Consider the following 18,726-nt stretch of genomic DNA (forward strand, 5'->3'; position numbering starts at 1 on the left):
AGACAGTTGTCTTTACATATCTGGGCTGGTTTAGCCTGGAAAAAAAGTTCGATCAAGGTGTTGATTGAATCACGTATGGAGCACATTCTTACACACAGAATGAAACTTGCCCTTCATGTCCTACCCCTGAGCAGAGCACGGTGGCAGACGCAGGAGGCAAGCCTGATGCGTGCATCTTGTCGGAAGTACTTCCTTTAGCAGAGCACTGTTCTCATGGTAACAGTGCGCAAGGGGGATGCAGACTCATTTCTCTGGAATTTGTAAAAAGGAAGGTTATCTTCTGCCTCTGAGGTTTAGAGCCAAATCCTGCCAAAGTAGCAGTCTAGTGACCGCATTAATGATTTCTCAGGAACTGTTCGTGTTCTCTGACCCTCAGATTAGCATTTTATGTGCTTTCCTGTGGTTCAGTCCAGAGAGCCAAATAAACCATCCTGGCCGAGGGTCCCCTGTGGGATGAGTGTCAGCACCCTATTATCAGTCTTTTGGCATCGAGCTTGCATCAGCCTCAGCTCAGCTGAGACTCTGCAGCTTTCTGGATGCACACAAGCTGAGCTAGGGGAAACTTTCATCCTTTAGGGGTGCAGCAGATATAACCTTACTTGGTCTCTGAGTATATTGTGAAACCCTTTTTCCTTTCTTTGCAAATTGCCTTCTTGAGAGATTAGCCCCTTCTCATATTTTTTGTAAAGGGCAGTAGTGTTTCTCCAGGTCAAGTCCTGGTCACGACCACAAGTGCACAAGAAGCTGGCAGGCTTCCCCTGCCTGGCCCGCTGACCCCAGCTGGTTGCTGCTCTCTCACGGTCCCTCCCTTTAGTGTGACCACCTAATCTTATGCCACAACTTGTAACCACTCTCTCATGCAGTCATTTACATTAAGTTCATCCTGTGTGCTTCAAAAGTATTCTGAATGCTGAAATCCTTGCCCCCAAATGGTATGAGGTTTGTTGAGCTTCTAGGAAGCCACGTGGCCTCCCTGAGCTGGTTCCTCTTTCAGTTCATGGTGGGAGAGCTGTCCCCCTGCCTCTGTCATTGTAAGAGTTAAACGGTAAACATGCAGTCCTTTGACATCTAAACACCATTAACATTTGAGCGCACAGCCATACAGACATGCATGCCTCCTTTGCCAGCTGGACAGGGCAAGGGGGATCTGTGAGCTTGCTCCCCACTGCAGGCTGGCATCCTGGACTGATGCCTATCAGACCCGTGTGTTTGCAACTGTTTTCTCCCACACTTTTGCTTCTACCTCTGGACCTGGTACCTTACCTGTTGGAATGTACATTAAAGTGGATCAGATCTGTTCCCTGCTTTTTGAGGGATGGTGCTGTCCCTCGTTGTTATGCCATTCTTGCCTAGATGCCCAGGCCTTCTCCTCCCACACCCCTGCCACTCACCGTCCCCTCTGTCAGCCAAGCATGAGAACCTCTGCCGTGGACACCCAGAGGCCACCCTGGGAGGAGCGCCCTGCCCCAGGTCCAGCCGCTTGCCGCTGGAGCTGCTTTTATCAGCAAAGCGTTTTGTGTCTGCTGACCCCTCCGCCGCTACACTTGCCCTCCCCACCGCAAATCAGCTGCAAGCTTGCTCTGTAGCGAGCAGCCGGCATCCTGCTATGAGTTCTGTGCAGAGTTCTCCTCCTGATCTGGGGCACCTCAACTAGCCTTTCTGTTATGAAACTCAATTCAGTGACCAAATACCATTGAGGGTGGGTCAGGGGTCAGGAGCATTTCCCCTCCTGGCTCAGAAACTGTAAGGGGGACCCTGATCACAGAACATGGCAAATTCGCATCGTACTGTGTCCGGACCCTTCCTGTCCCCCATGCATTCAGAATTCTCTCTTTGCTTCCATGTCCTCCTGTGTCTGACCCTTGCCTCTGACTCCTGAATCTGGGCTGGCACCTGTCTCCATATTTAGGGCTCCCACAGGTCCCTGGATTTAGGAATGCGTTGGTGTCCCTGGCAGCTGGCCCTTCCCGGGGTGGGCAGTATGGGGCACTGAAGAGGCCAGGTGGGGCTGGCACTTGCTCCATGCCGTGCCATTTACTCCTCAAGGGTGCTGCGGTCATCATTCCCATTTTGAAGGTAAGGAATCAGGCTTGGCAGGTGGGATCCAGGATGCAAACTTGGGAGTCGGGTCAGGACAGCCCAGCCCTGGAGCTGCTCCTGCTTGGACTGTCGGCTGTTCATGGCCCCCAGCCTGTTGGGCGCAGTGTGTCTCCAGCCCCTGGTTCTGTGCAGCTGGGAAACTGAAGCCCTGTTTGGTGCCGCCTCACCGCACCCACCTAGGTGGCACGAGGCCCTGCTTGAGCACATGCTTTGGGTTAGTTCTCGTAGGATCTGAAGGGGAAGCACCAGAGCTGAAAAGGGCAGAGCCCCCAGTTCCCTGCCCCGCTGGCCCCCAGCAGTGAAATTCTGAGAGCCCCAAGGGCTGCACATTGCTGCCCGGGCCTGGTGTGCCACTCAGTCGCCCGGGGACCTTGCCATGTTTACTTTCTCAATGCTCCTCCCTGACCTTCAGTATGTGTCTCTTCCAGCCCTGGGGACTCTGGGAAGCAGCAAGCTGGGGAGTCTGTTCAAGGGAGCACTGGCCCCCGTGTCAAAGGGCTGAGGTCCTGGGCCGCGGGCCCTGTCACTAATTATACGTGTGGCACCATGCCACACGTATAATCTCCTAGGAAAATAGGGATTTGATGATAAAGCAGTCTTCTCCCTATCCTGTGTTCTGTTCTAGATAGCTCTTTAATATGGTAATATTTTATTCGAGTGGCTTTCTTTCTGTGATTATGTGTAAAAATAAATAGGATATTTATTTTATGGTGTAGAATACTTGAAACCTTAGTGTCCACAACATGCTGACATATCAGATATGCATAACTGAATAATTGCTCAAAATCACCACACTTTACAGGGTAATTCTGCTATTGTCCCTTTGGTTTTCAAGCACTCAAGTCAAGTAAGGAACCCTGTTCCTGCTCACAGGTAGAGGTTGGCTACACAAGAACATGGCTCAGAAGTGGTTGGGGCCTGAGGTCACACCTGAGCTGGCCAGGTGCCACCCTGTGCAGCAGGTGCCCCCACCCCAAGTCACAGCCACACTGTTTGTGTTGGAGTCTGACAGACACTGTGCCAAGAGCCGTGAAAGCACAGACATGTCAGCAGGATAGTCCCCAGCTTATTTTTGAGGGCCATCAATTGTCCTGACCCTGGAGAAGCACAGAAAGATTGTGAGGGATGCACTCATGGGCTTTCTGAGGGATTGCCTGACTCCCCCTGATCACCTGGGTCACGTCCCTTTCCACAGTAATGCCTTTACATGTTCATTATTATTTTTACGTTTGTGACCTTAGAGTTTTTAGACAACAGAAGGAATTAGTTGAAAAGAACTGAAGGCAAACTATAGAATAAACCATATATGCATATGTATGTGAGTTTGTGCATGTGTATGTGTTTGTACATGTGCAGGTGTGTGTTTTGTGTGCATGTCTGTGTATATGAATAAATGCATGTATCTGTGTGCACATACATGGATGCACATTTATGTATACGTTTGTACACACAGGTCTGTGTATACATGGTTTTCTGTGTATATTCATGCATGTGTAATATCAGAGGGATGTTGTAGCTGCGGGTTGCCCACTGCACACATCATTATCTTATTTGGAGCACTGTGGAATTTTCTAACTCCAGGATATTCTCAGCTTTCCTACACTACTCAGAAGAGAGTCTATTTCTTCAGCTCTTTCTTCTTCAGTATGCTAGAGGCCATACCCCGGGGCCTGCCAGGATGTGCATCTCCTTTCTCGCGCAAAGTCTGCAAGTGCCCCGCACACAGGACCCCCTCCTCCTCCCACCCTGTGCATCAGAGGGAGGGGCCCGAGGCTGACTGCCAGCTCATTCTGTTGACGAAGGTCCACGGGCACATCAGTGCAGAGAGAAGCCTGGTGCCCAGTAGTGCCAACACAGGGCACCTTGGGCCAGGTGCACACAAGTGCCTGGCATGGAGCACATGCCAGGGCTTTGATAGGCAGCAGAGACTCCCAGTTCTGGGCATAAGTGAGTCCCACATCCACACCCTGACGGCCTTGCCAGGCTTCTGGCCTTATGCTGAGTACCAGTCTACCCCTTGGTGATGGGTTGCAGCAGCCCCACCCATCCCCCACATCTGCCTCCCAAGGGTCCTTGGACAAATCCTGTGGCAGGAGGGTCATGAATTTGATAATCTCCAGAAGCCTGCTGCTCACCAGGACCATCCTGCTCTCTGGGGAGTGTGCTGGGCACAGGCTTGGCAGCTGTTTTAGGCAGTTGCATATAACTGATGTCATGCAGCAGAAATACAAGGCTTTCTCAGGCAGAAGCAGCCCCAGGTCATTTCCATTTTCAGCTATTGGCCTCTTTTCTTTGCACATATTATTTATTTTAGTGAAATTTTCTTTATCTTGGTACCCCAGGGATGGGCTGGGAATTGTCACTGGGTTGCTTCTACCAGGAACTGTCCATTCTCGTTTTCCCAGATGGTTTTCAGGATTCTTCTTTCTCTTGGTGCTGCCCTTCCGGTCCATGGCCACGGCTGACCAGCTCCAGCTTGGAAGACTGTTTCCTCTCTTTCATGGGGACACTCCTGTTCCCTGTCCCTCCGCATTGGGGGATAGTCCCATTTTTGGGACTGGAACAGCGGTCTCCTTGCCCAGGCTGCAATCACCTGCCCAGTTCTCTGGGTGCTTCTGTCCACATTCGGGATTGGGGGTGTAGCTCTGGCCACAGCACTTTCAGTAAGAGCACATCCTGCGGCTGCTGTCCTTACACTGCCACCTGACATCTTCCCCACCGTGGCCCCTCAGCCACTCAGGAAGCCCCTCTGCCCTTCTCATGCCCCTTCCAAAGTTCCATGTGGTGCACACCACACAGTCCTGCCCCTGCACCCCGTCGTGCTGGTCCCTCCGCCACCCACCTTCACCCACCGCCATCCCCACCTGCCTCCTGCCTCCTGCCTCTCTGCCTGCTGAGCACTGCTCCCCCGGGCTTTCCTGCAGGTGACTGCCTTTCTTGTCACACTCTTCAGTCTGAAAACCCACCATTCGAGTCCCAACTAATCCTCCTCCCTTGCAGAGACTATGACGTTTACAGGTCCTGTGGATCATTTTCCTTTAGGGGTGCCTTCTCTCAGGGCTGGAATCCTCTCAGCGAAGGAGTAGTGACTGTGATGCACCTTAATGTCCCCCTTAACGTGCACAGGTGGCTTCCATGTAATAGCTTGACAGCAGCCTTTCTTGGTTGCTTAAATCTACTCTGATACATTTCAAACCTACTACTATTATTGATATTTTAAATATAAGAACAATCTTTTTAAAAGATTGTGGTGTTGCATGTGGGACAATACAGGCAAACAGCATAAATGTACCAGTGAGACTATTAATCAAATAGTGTTAGAAACAATGAAATTAACAATGAAGTGCTGTTCCTTACTGATGTTTATTACAATGTCTTGTGTCTCTCAAACCCTCTAAAGAGTCTATGTTCTTTCATCTGGCAGTTCATATTCCATAAATATGCCCTAAAGAGAGAAACAATGAATAAGCCTTTGTGTGGAAGATGCTATTCCTACGATTTTTCTACAAACCTTGACTGGGAAAAACCTCAAATCCCAATCAGAGAAATGTCATTAGAATTGTGATTTGCCAGCCTACAAAATATTTGTTATTGTAGTTATTAAAGTGACCATGAGAACTATTATAAGATACAAAAAAATACGTTTGCTTGACTATTAGGTTTAAATAAGTTTCAGAGTAGTATATTCAGTGTATGTAGTATGTATATTTATCTTCAGATATCCATTTATATCATTTATATTTATATTTATGTGAATATGCATACATGATCCCACTGACAATCATATATATGCATATCTCCAACTTATATATACATATATATATATACATACATACGCATTCATATGTGTATATACTACACATGTATATCCAATCTGTGTGTCTATTTGTTGTCTATGTGGCTGGATTTTTATAAATCACCAAAATTTAAAAAGCGATGTGTTTAAAGAAAGGCCTATGTGGGATGAGTTTTCCCTTTCATAGTTTTTTCTTCAATATTTGCTCTTACAAATTTGCATGTGTTATTATTTTAAGTAAAATATATTTACTTTCAGGAGTATTTTACCCACCATTTCATGGTTATGACCATCAAGATGTTCTAAAAGTTGGACTGCAATTTAAATAAAAATAGCAATATCCAAGACAATGGGCATTTTTCCCCTCTGGCAGTAGCACAATGGGAATATGTTTGACATGCAGCCCAGAACATTCCAAGTGAACTAACAGCAGGAAACACACTCAGGCTGAGATCATTTTAACCTACTCAATGACAATTCATTCTAAGTTTCAAAACATAACCCAGCAAGTAGGATTTGGCCACAAGGATAAAATATTGAAGCTTCTTTCTACCTGGCTTTTTTGATGTTGAACAACTTCTCCCTGCTATTGTTTGAATGTGGCTCAAATGTCCACATTGCATGTTTTTGCTTTACAGGGACAGGTCTCATGGTCAAGCGGACCCAAAGCCGTCAAGGCTCAGTGCCCCCCCGGGTGCCCTGCTGAAGACATTCATGCAGTATTTCTCATCAGAGTGACACTCCTGAAGCACGAGGGTACTTTTTTTTCTTTTGTAGGAGAGAAAACTCAGGTAGAAAGATGTTCGGTAGCTTCCCAGACTGTGGTGACCAATGAGGAGTGTGTCCACTGAAGGATGGAGCACAGGGAGTGCAGCATAGATGTTAAGGCACAGTTAACAAAGGTCTCCTTCCTGTGGGTCTTGCCCAAGAGCAGGCTTTCATGAGCAAATGGCGAGACCACACTCAGCAGGTTCTCTGCACGAGAGACCCCAGTGGATCTACATTACTCCTCTGTCATACCTGCCATGTGGTGGTCTCTTTATACCAAGGGCCAGGGAGAATCTGCAGCTGGGAGAAAGTCCTCCATACCAGGGAAGAAGGAGGGGCAGAAGGACTCCTCACCTAGAGACAGAAAAGAGTTGCTAGCAGACACTGTGGGCTCCTGGCGGGGAAGAGGGCCAGAAGTTTCGATGGCCATGGGCATATCCTTCCAGGAAACCTCACTCACAGCCACCCGCTGGGGCTGTGTGTGCACCGCGCCTCACTCTCTACTCCTCTTCTCTTCCTTATTCCTCCCAGGCTCTCTGTCTTCAACAGACATTCACATCTCAAGCCCTCTGCAGTCAGCGTAGGGAGGAATTTTCTGAGGCTCAGATGGTCTAGTCTAATCTAATGTCTGCTACTTATGTTATTTCCAGAATGTTCCCCATTGTGATTTACACAGTAAGTCATAATGAAAAGGTGTTGTATGTTCATCTTCTTCAACTCTTGACCTAGAATTTGGAGAAAAGTACTTCTGGGATTCATGTAGGCTGTGGGAGGCTCATAGCTAGCCCACACTGTTTCTTTGAGTGAATTATAAAAAGCATGCCCTCTGGCAAGCACATGACTGGAGGCAAATGGTGCTTCTTCAGGGCAAACCCTCTTTGCCCCATATGCAAGCCTGGGTTCCAGCCCTCACTGACCTCCTTGTGTAGACACTCTGTGTAATAACAGTGCCTAGATCGTACACATGCTGACCCGAGATGGTGGAGACTTAATTTATATAGAAAAGCAGGATGAATTTATAAGAATAATGTTTTTGAAAGGGCTAAGAGAATATATACTTGGAAGTATCAAGGCAGTCAGGACAAGTTTGCCCTTTGTGGCCGAACCCGTTGCTGACCAAGAAGCATACCTTGTGGTCTTGAGGAGAAATAGACTTCTGCTGAGCCATCCTGATTAATTACATTTATTCCATTAATATTTACTGGGCACCTACTTTCTGCCAGGCCCTGTGCTGGCATCGAGGGTGCAGGGATTAATATGGTGGTTGCTCTCCTTAAGCCAGGTGAAGCATCTGTCTTAACCTGTGGTCCCTGAACCTGACATCTAAGGGTGTAAGGACATGAACGTGACTGTGAGTGTGTGCATTTTCTAAGAGGTGTTTTCATGACTTTTTAAAGGGAAAATAGAGTTAAGAGGTTTTAAAGGCAGGCAAGTTATTCCTGGTTTTGGGTATAGCAATAGAATTTGGGTACAGCCCCTGAGCAGCCCCACAGAATGGAAACAGAGCCGATGAAAACAAGGGGCATACAATGTACCTCCTTGCTGCCAAGGCTGCTTTTCTTTGTCTTCCAGGGTAGGAGAAAAGTGTGGAAAGAGACAGAACAGAAATGTTGGCACAGTAGATCATAGTTGGGGAGAGGAAAGTGACTTGAAACTTGAAAAGGAGGGAGGGTAGGGGGGGAGGAACATTGCAAAGGAGAAAGCATTTGGTACATGCTTCTCATTGCTCAGTACACACATGCACACCCACACATGAACACATGGACGTGTACACACATAGAAAGGAAAAGCATGTAGCACAGCACACGTACATGCACCCCATGCATGTGTTGAGAGGAGAAGGCAGGTAGTACCCTATTCCCATTCATTGTTTAGTATGCACATATGTGCACAAAAAAGGTATGTGACACAGCTTTGTGTGGCTTAGTACACACACATATATGCACACACTCAGAAAGGAGAAAGTGTGTAGCACACCACACATACATACACAGGTGAACACATGGAAGAGAGTAGACATGTGGCCTGCCCTTTCCTATTACATAGTACACACACACACACACACACACACACACACACACACACACACACACACAGACACACACAAACACACAATCACAGGGAAACTTCCTGCAATCTTGATTTAGGAAATAGTTAATTATAAAGTTTAATGTATTTATTTTAGTTAAATATATTAATTAGCAAACATACTTCTTTAATGTGTTTTCTCCATTCCCTTAATATGCTAAAATGATTTACTATATCTCAAGAGGAAAGATATAATATGCTGTGTCTCAAGTTATTGAGCATAGGATAGATTCTCTCCTTTTAATTTTCAGAACATCTCATAAGACTAGAGAACAGTGAGCAAGACACAACAAGCCCAAGCAGCTCTCCTGATTTGAAGGAAAGATGCCATGAGTTGTGCTGCAGCATGGCCAAGCCTCACACTGTTGTCATGCCTGAGGGGAGAGGTTGATGTTAAGGGGACTATGAGCATGTCCCCAAAGTGAAGGACTAATGTATCATCATGAGGTAAGGAATGGATATGACAAGACAGGAGGGTGCCAAGAAGAAACCAGTGTGAACATGTAAGGGTGATGAAGAAGATGATGATGATGGTGAGGGTGATGATGATGATGGTGGTGATGGTGTTGATGATGGTGATAATGGAGGTAATGATGGTGGTGACGATGAAGATAGTGATGGTGGTGATGGTGGTGATGATGTTGTTGACAGTGATGGTGATGGTGTGACAGTGGTGATGACGGTGATGATGGTGGTAATGATGATGGTGGTGATGGTGGCGATGATGGTGATGGTGATGGTGATGGTAATAATGATGATCACAACAGCAACTGGTGCCCATATAAGTTAGCATTATTGAGTACAGATGGAGTGAGTTAACCCATGGAGGACTACTTATACTGATAAGCACTGTGCATCTGGTAGCGTCTACTGATGTATCTTCTAAGTGTAATGTATCTAATGTGTATAATCCCAAAGCAAGTGCAGTCATCTCATCCATTATTTAATCCACGGGGAAATTGAAGCTAACAGCATATAACTTACAAAGTTCATACAACCACTAAGTGTCAGGGCCCCCAGAGCCTGATTTCTTGGTGACTCAGTTACGGAGCAGTTGCTTTATGACAGACAGAGCTATGTCTACAGGCCTCCATCCTCATGAGAGCCCTTTGAGAAATGTGTTAATACCCCCAGTTTTTGGAGGAGAATATGGAGGTCAGTATTGTCATTTTGTCCAGTCTCATCCAGCTGACAAGACTGAGAACCCAGCATCAAAATCAAAGCTGCCCTATCCCCAAAGAGGAAAGCATTTTCATTTTATGTTTGAGCCAGTACCTGTGGCACTTCTCTAGTGCTCAGTAGGGACCCATGAAACATTAAGTCAGGGGGAAGTAGACAGATGCATGTGTGTTCTGCAGAAAGATGCCTAGTTAGCCTAATGAGCACATGGGGAAAGCCTGAGGTCAACCCCAGCAGGAATGGCCTTAGTGATTGCATGCTCTGCACCACTCTTCTGTGCATTTTATTATTTCCTGGGTACAATGTAAGAAGGACAGTTGAAGCAGAGAAAAGAGTGCATATAAAGACTCAGAAAAAAGGATGAAACAGTGCTTGGTGAAGAACAAGAAATTAGAACAAAGCGTCATGTGGCCAGGAGGAAAGTAGGGGATGTGATGAGAGAAGATGGTGTTATATGGCAGGGGCGGGGTGCCAGGCGGGGACAGCAGGCTTTCTCCCGAGCACACAGGAGCTGTCGCAGAAGGTCCTGTACTGTCTTGTTTGGGTTTGGTTTGGTTTGTTTCAGGCTTGAAATGGGCTCAGCCTGGTTTGTTTAGTAGGAAGCCTTTCCTGGAGGTGAGGTGGAGATATTTCCTGGGATACAACCATTGTGGGGACACCATCTACAGCTGTCCAAATTAGAGGTGCAGAAGGTGGAAAGAGATGGAAGTCTGCGAAAAGGGAAGGAAGATGGGGTGTCTCCATGGCTCCTGCCAGCTGTGGCCTAGAAATCTGGTGCTCCGAAGACAAGGTCAAAGATGTGGAAATTTTCCAACAGGAAGTTTCCAGTTTTGTCTTATTTTGAAAACGGACATTTTGCAATGAGTTGGCTATAAAACGCAATAGATAACATTTTTTTAAAAGGCTACATTTCAACGTCTTATATTGTAGACTGGGTATTGTGTTAAGTCACAGATTTTTTTGGCAAAAGAAGACTTAGGAGTTCATTTCCTTCCTTTTTTTCCTGGGAGGGTGCATATAGAACAAAACCTTTCTGTTGCATCTGCCAGCAAAATGCACCACTCTGGGCTGTTTGCTTCCTCATGCTGTGGTGCTCAGCTGCAGATTGCCTAGGTGTGCACACCTATGTGAAAACACCTTATTCATTGGGAACTTCTGAGTCTTAGCAAGACAAGTCTTTGAAAGAGAAAAAGAAAAAGCACATTCAATTCTCCAGAGCAATATAGAAGAGGAGCTCCGATTTTCAAATGCATCCCCTCTTAGATGCCTGGAGTGAGGCAGAATTAGTTTTGAGTTTAGAATGGTTCTCCAAGTAAGGATCTCATTTCTTACCTGTGAAAATTGGGATAAAATAATAATATAGTTAATAAAGCTTTTTTTGAGATTAAATGGATTTCTCAGTCATGCCTCCATAGCACAGAAGGGCTGCCAAATAAATGCTAATTGAGCACAACTAGCCACCATATCACTTCAGATAATTCCATAGCAGGCATCCTACAGGCTGTTCTGAAGTTTCGTTTTTTTGTATGTTTCAAGCCAGATGATGGTTCTCATAAGCCAATGTGAAAATTATCTTGCAGGATCCATATTTGTTAGAAACCATCAGAAAACTTTTCAACCCTGCAGTAGAGACTGTAAGTGCTCTGTTGGGTTGGCTTGGCCTCCCATTTGGACCCCGGCTGCTCCAGCTATCAAGGCTCCCAGGTGTCTCTTATTCTACCTAGCCCAGGCCAGTGGCCCTGGCCCCACCCTGGCTAGGCAGCCCCATTCTCTCCAGCTCTGTCGTAGGAGGAATTTGTGCCTTTATGTTGGTTGGATTGCAACCAGTTCCCACACAGCCATGCTGAATCAAGTCAGGGTTGAACTTGCAAGGGTGCCCCTGAGGTTGGGTCTCTAATGAGGGGTACTCCTTGGGGAGGGCTGGGACTCTTTGCATTCCTTCCCTGAAGCCCGTGTCCTCCAGGCCAGGACACAGGAGGTTACCACGGGGTATGTCAGGGATCAGGGGGTGGCTGCGGCTGCAGACATAGGAAGATCTGGCCAGTCACTGGGTTTCTGGTATGAGAAACACATCTGCCATGTCCGTACATCTTCAGGTTGTTCTGTAACAAGGTCATACACAAGGTACACACAGGGGTGTCTTACAGCATAATGTGCCCATGAAAGCTGTTTCTCTCTATCCAGATGTCTTCCTTCCTTTGCTCTCAGTGGGGAATTTATGTAATTTTTATGAGGATAATCTTTTACGATGAGTTAATTTAGCAGCTTTCTTAAATTGAGCTTCCACCTTATTAGGCTTCTAGGTAGTTATTTTCAACTAGCAAAATCTAGCAATTGTGAAATGAAAAAATACACCTTTTCTTGCTGCTCTGTGATGAATGCTATACTCCTTTACTTCACTAAATTGCCGTGTAGACTTCAGAGAAGAGAGAACTTTTGATATTCCTGGTTAGAGAAAAAATTTGACCTCATTCAACCAGTCAATGCTGTCAATGACATCAACCTAATCCTTGGCCACAAGGGTAAAAGTCTCTGAATTTTGTTTTCAAAGTCTTAGATGTCAAAATCCTCCTGAGATCAATATTCAGTAGAAAACTAAGGTGAGAACAAAAACTGGGAGGGAAAGATTTCTAGAACATATCTGGGAATTTTCTAAACTTCACCTTTTAAAACTGGAAGGAAGGAATTTTCTAATTTGCCATCCATGGCAAAACCAATAAATATCTTGATATTTTGAAACTTTTGTGTGAGAAGTTTATTATCAGGTTTCTCTCCTCAAAACTCTGTGTACTAGTTGAATGTGGCAAAATGTCTCTGGGAGCAAATACAGAATTCAAAAGCATGTCAAAGAGATGCCCAAGAAGACTACTTTTGACTAAAAGGAGTTGATTTATTATTTTAGAGTTTACCTCTGTTGAAATATTTTTCTTGTATTAAAAGAAAGAGGCCCCCTTGCTTTCAAACAAATATTGGCTATTAGGAAGTAAAGGTCAATGGTCATTACTACTATTTTAAAACTTATTTTTTGTCAGTTTCCATTTACTTTGTAAAGAAGACCAGAAGGTATGGATACACTCAGAATTCAGTTCCTCCACTCCAGATATAGATCCATGTCCCATATCTCTTGGGGAAAAGAACACCAAAAACCTTTTCTAAGTCCATTCCCTTCCTTCTGCTCTTAAGATATTTTGGGGGTGCTTTGGGGTTTGCTTTTCGTGGCGTATTTTAGAAATTTGTCGAAGTCATGCAGACTTGTATCCAGTGTGTTCCCCACACACCAGGCCTTAGAGTCAGGTCTCCAGGGGCCTCATCCACCAGGCTACAGACTGACCTTTTCCCAGGTCAGGAGGGAGTCAGAGGGCAACTATGAAATAGGGCAGTTATCTTCTTAACTGTTGGGCTATAATTTGATTCCAATCTTTGCAGCAGACAACACAGGAAAGAAGACAGCTTATGATCTTTTTTAAAAAAAGTCTTAATCTGGAATAAGATGGAGATCAGAGTTATGTTTTCAAAGCCAGTCCTCCTTTGTTGGGGAGAGGGTGGAGTGTTGGGTCCTTGACTCTCATCACTGTCTCCTGATCTTTGCTGCACCTTGACAGCTGAAAGGTCTCACTTGTGGTCTCAATGCGCAGGAATGGAGAAGGCAGGGCATGATGAGCATGGTTCTGGGTCCCAGTCTGCACAGCTTGGGGCCACATCAGTCACATAGGTCATGCTTTGCCCCACACATTTCCCTGGATCTTACAGAGCACGGCATTCTCCTGAGTTACCTGAGCAGCCCCGCTTTCAGCGTGTGGCCAGACCAAAGAGACTTTTATTGCCAGCACTTGGACCTTCTTAGGTTTTTATCATTAATATTTTATTGTTTTAATGTGAATGACTCTTTCAGAGAGCCCTGGAAATGGTTCCCATGTGTTTCCTTCCAAAGATATCCATTTCCCTCTACAGTGTAAACCTCACAGCTGCTTGTTGGGCACATTCTTTTATGATGCTTCATTCTGAAAAGATTCCAGGGGGAGAGTTTTTGCCATAGAACATCTTATAAAAGTTATTCTCCCTCCCAACTAAAAACATTGGAGTAAAAGTAGGTAAAAGTGGTATTGTATTCTAGTGTCCTGACTTTATGGACACCATCATCACTTTGTGTTTCCATTTGGGCACTCTAAAACAAAAAGATAGCTTCATGATTGTGAACAAATATGCACACTGCTATTTCGATATTGTGCCATTGGTGGGCTCCCAAGTGACACAGAGCAGCTCATTTGGACATGTGCCAGTTTTCCCATCTGTGAGTTTTATGTGATAAGAAGGAACTTACTGCTTCAATTCTGCAGTTTTCTTCCTCTGTACACACGTCCATAAGGGCACTTCTTCATCTGTAATTAGTTAGACTGTAATAGAATACAGAATATTCTGATTAAGTAAAGTGATCTATGCAATGTCTCATATTTAGATATTTGGTCATATCGAAAAAATCACTTGAATTTTACTTTATGTTGCTGTGTAAACGCTGTCTTGTTTGACTAAATCCATAGTGTGTTAATAAAGACTCTGAAATTGGCCTTGTTTCTTAAATATTCATTTAGAAACGTTTTATCTTAGAGAGTAAACTTGTCTCATAGGCTGTTCTTTTCCATAACTTTGCTATGCAGTGCCCACCTGTGAGAGTTCATAGGTTTGGAATGAGATATAAAATACATGAGGGAGTGAGTGTAAAAGAATGTCTTGCGTGTTTGCTATGCACCTGTGTGGGTCTGCTAGGGCCGCTGTAACAAAGGACCACAGCTGGGGTGGCTTATCCTCTGAAACTACTGTGTCCCAGTCTGAGGCTGGACCTCCAAGATCACAGGGTGGCAGGGCTGGTCCTCCTGAGCCCTCTCCTCCCTGTGTCTCTTCACATTCTGTGTCCAAATTTCCCTTCTTAGAAGGACACCAGTCACATCAGATCAGGCCACCCTGAGGACCTTGTTTAACCTTAATTGTCCCTTGAAAGACTGGTTCTCCAAATACAGTTCCATTCTGAGGAGCTGGGGGCTGGACAGCATGTTGATTTGGGGGCACACAACCCAAACTGGAGGAGCAGCTTCTCAATGGTAAGGTTTACTTCTTCAAAGGCCAGTACTTGTTGATCAATCATTTCAGTGGACATTTAAAATTTTCCCTAACATCCTAACTTTAAAATTGCATAACGTTTTTCAGCAATAGCAAGAGAAAGCTGGTGTTCAGTAGCAAGAAGTCATCAGTTACTGGGGAGAAAAATATTTTCTGCATTGGGAATGGTAGAAATTCATTAAATCTGGATTCACCAAAGTGCATTTTTCTTTGGTAAATGTGACCTACAGACCATTTTACATGGAGATGTAGCAGTTCAAGGGGTTTGGAGGAGGTATTAACATTCTCCCTCCTGGGCTTTGATTGGATTTTTACCCACCGGAATTCTGTGGCTTCTCCCGCCTTATCTGGCTCCCCTCGGATTCACCAGGCCTTCTCTCCCCTGCGAGGTGGAGGTGATGAGGTGGTGTCTTTCTTCTGCTTCCGTGAAGCAAGTTCACTAATAACTAGGCAATTGGCACCTCAGAATTACAGATTATGCACTTCCATGGGCCTGGGCGCCTGGAGCAGGTGGCTTCAGATCTGGGGCCAAGCCCCCTAGGATGTACCAGACCAGGGGCCCACTCCTTCACGATGCCCACCACACCCAGGCCTGTCTCCAGGAGTGCACTGCCACCTCCCTCTCATAGACGCTACCTTGATGATGGGTGTGCCGTGGGCAAAAAGATCACTACCTCCTGCCCTAGTCACTCAAGGGACAGGACCAGATAACTTGGGCACCTCCATTCTCCCGACCCTGCCAGCATCATTCCAGCCTGCCAACCCTCAGCCTGTGCATTCTGCCTCACCTGCTCCTTCCAAGGAAACTACAGTAAAAGTGTTTGACCCCCGTCCCTCCTGCCCTCTGACCCTGACCACCCTGGTGCTTCCCCTGTGGCTCTCCTGGTGTGACTGCCCCATCCTCCTGGGAACTGTAACAAACTGTCCTTTCAATGGCCATTGTCTCTTCATCTGTTGGCCTTATGCAACTCAATTTTCTATGAATACATTTAATCTTAAGACATGCTTACCATAGACACAGCAGCAGAGCCAAGGTCCATGGCCCATGATACCACGATGGGGTCAGTTTAGCTTTGCTGTCATCTCTGATGTCCCCGAGTCTTCAGGGCTCTCCCCAGGCCTCTGTCTCCTCTTCTGAGCGTCATCCCTGGGTTCCTCAAGGATTTCTGGCTGTGTCTTTCTCGTTTCCCTAAAGCCCTTTCATCTAAGACTTATAATAACAGACGCAGTGTGCTGGGCTTGGCTGTGTCCATGTACTCCCTACTTATGGAACAATATCTGTTCATATATGTGTCCCCTGGAGCCAGTGAATGTCCCCATAACATAGGAAAGCATGTGTGCTTCCTGCAGCCATTTATCTCCACTTCAGAAGCATGGGCTGAGAATTAAAGAGATTTTATAGCTAAATCATTGTCAAATTGGCCCTGGGGGAAGTCTCATTCTTCGAGGTCTCTGTTCCCATCAAACTATACCCTGGTATTCTTAAATAAATACAATAAGTTTTAAGTAAATAGGTAAAATTATGGTGTGATTTTAAAGCCCATTAGTTAATTTCCCTCACCTTGTGTTTATTTGGGACACCTCCACAGGCATAGAAGGTAGAAAGACCATATCTTATACTCCTGGAGGCTTAAACAAGAATGAAATAAGTGTATATCTCTATTCTCTAACCACCTTCCAATAGCGAAAAGCAATGTTTAAATCTCCTGCCCGTTACCCATTGGAAGCCTGACTTGACTCAGAGAATCATACACAGAATGACAAGTCTGCCAGGTCCTAGGGACAACAGCCAGGGCCCGGAGAGGTAAAATCACTTCTTAAATTAGTGAAACGTGTGATTGCGTGTATACAGAGATACAACCTCTGGATAAATATTTTTAGAAATTTCATCAGTGAATTATTTTGGCTACGCAAATGCCTCAGCTTTAGTTGCTTACAGATAGATATCCAGATGTTGTCAGACTTGTATGTTTTGAGTGGATGAAAACTGTATTTGTCTGTACATAAGTGAATGGGTGCACTGCAGTCTAATTATTGTAGGTCTGCTTGGTCATGATACTCCTTGAGAAATGTGGCATTTGTAACTATTGCAATATCCATAGCTATTATAATAGCTAGAATTTAGTTAATAAAATGTATGCATAAATTGAAATGTTCCACCATAATATTTTACAAGTTATCTCCCTCAATAGATGTCCTGAATAGGGAATTATTATTCATTTTAGTTCTAAGCTAGATTATTTTCTAACAGTCTGATTCTGATACCACGAAGGTGCTACTGTTTTTACTAGGAAATTCTCTGAGGTGCCTTATTGCTTCCTTCTTTCTTTCCTTCGCAAAAGCCTAAAATAAAATGTCAAGCAGCCATAAACTCACATGTTGCCAAATATATGCTGTTTTCTTACAACCAGATCAGGAGAAATCTGATGTTTGGGTAGCAAACAGAAATATAGGATGCCCAGTTCAGATCATTGAAATCGCAGATAATGGATCATATTTTTGCATAGTTACCTTTCGTGCATGATTGGGGATGTACTGACACTCACAAACTATCCTGGGTTACGGGGCCGCTGAGAGCATGTAGGTTATCTGCAATTCCAGTGTAACTGAGCATCCTGTATTTTTTCTGGCAGCAGAATTGGCCTGGGAAATGTGCACTGCTTACTGGATGCACATTGTGTTGAATTTGCACATTACTCGTGTGGGGAGCCCACCTCTCTGAGCAATCCCAGTCACAGAGGAGCACATACGTGTCTCACAGAGCCACCTGAGGACCGAGGGACATCAGGCCCATATACTCCTGGCCTGATAGAGGTGTGGCGCTGGGCACGCTTTGCCCACAGAGACCCTTGGGGAAACTTCCTGCCCTCCTCCTTTGCAGGGAGACCTCGCCCTCTCTCCAACAGGGTGCACAGAGGCTGACAATTGTGCAGGACTTTGCAGACATTACTTTCTGGATATTTTTCCTTCCATCTCCTGCAGGGAGTAAGAAGTGTAAATTGGAAACAGGCTGTTGACCTCTTGCAGTTGGCTGGGCAATGTTTCATGAACAGAAGATTTAAGACCCTTTAAAGATGGCTCTGAGTCCACTGGGAATTAATTTTTATTAAACTCTGGTTTGGTCTCATTTCATTGCTCGGCTTCAAGAGCAAAAAAAGACAATAAGGGATTTAAACTTAAGTGATTTTCAGCAATTAAAGTCTTCTGGAATTTTAAAAAGCCCCATTATATTGGCATTTGCCAAATATAAATGCATTTTCCACTGGCTTGGCCAGAGGAGCTGGCGCAGCCAGCAGATCCTCAAGGAACTGGGGGTGATTATGCTCCTGCCTGCGGAGGGACTAGGGGGCCTAGATCTAGCCCCCCTGACAAAGGGTGGCACAAAAGGACACTTCTCCCAGGGGCCTTGCGAGTATACAAATCCTCCCAGGCCCCTTGGTGCCCAGTGTGTTGGAAATAAGGAGCTCGCAGGCAGAGGAAGGGGCAAAGGACAGAGTGGCTCTTTCGCAGCAGGACTGGTGATTGAGTGTGGTTATCCGGGGATCCTTGTGCATTGACCTCTTCTGGTGAGGGCCACACCTGGTTGCCTGTCAGATGACCTCCAGTCACATCTACAGGTTCTCAGGCTCCAGGGAAGGTCTGCAGAGGGCCGACTCTAGGTCAGAAGCCCCTGCCCAGCC

The sequence above is a fragment of the Manis pentadactyla genome, chromosome 7 (assembly GCF_030020395.1).
Source record: "Manis pentadactyla isolate mManPen7 chromosome 7, mManPen7.hap1, whole genome shotgun sequence".
Lineage (NCBI taxonomy): Eukaryota > Metazoa > Chordata > Mammalia > Pholidota > Manidae > Manis > Manis pentadactyla.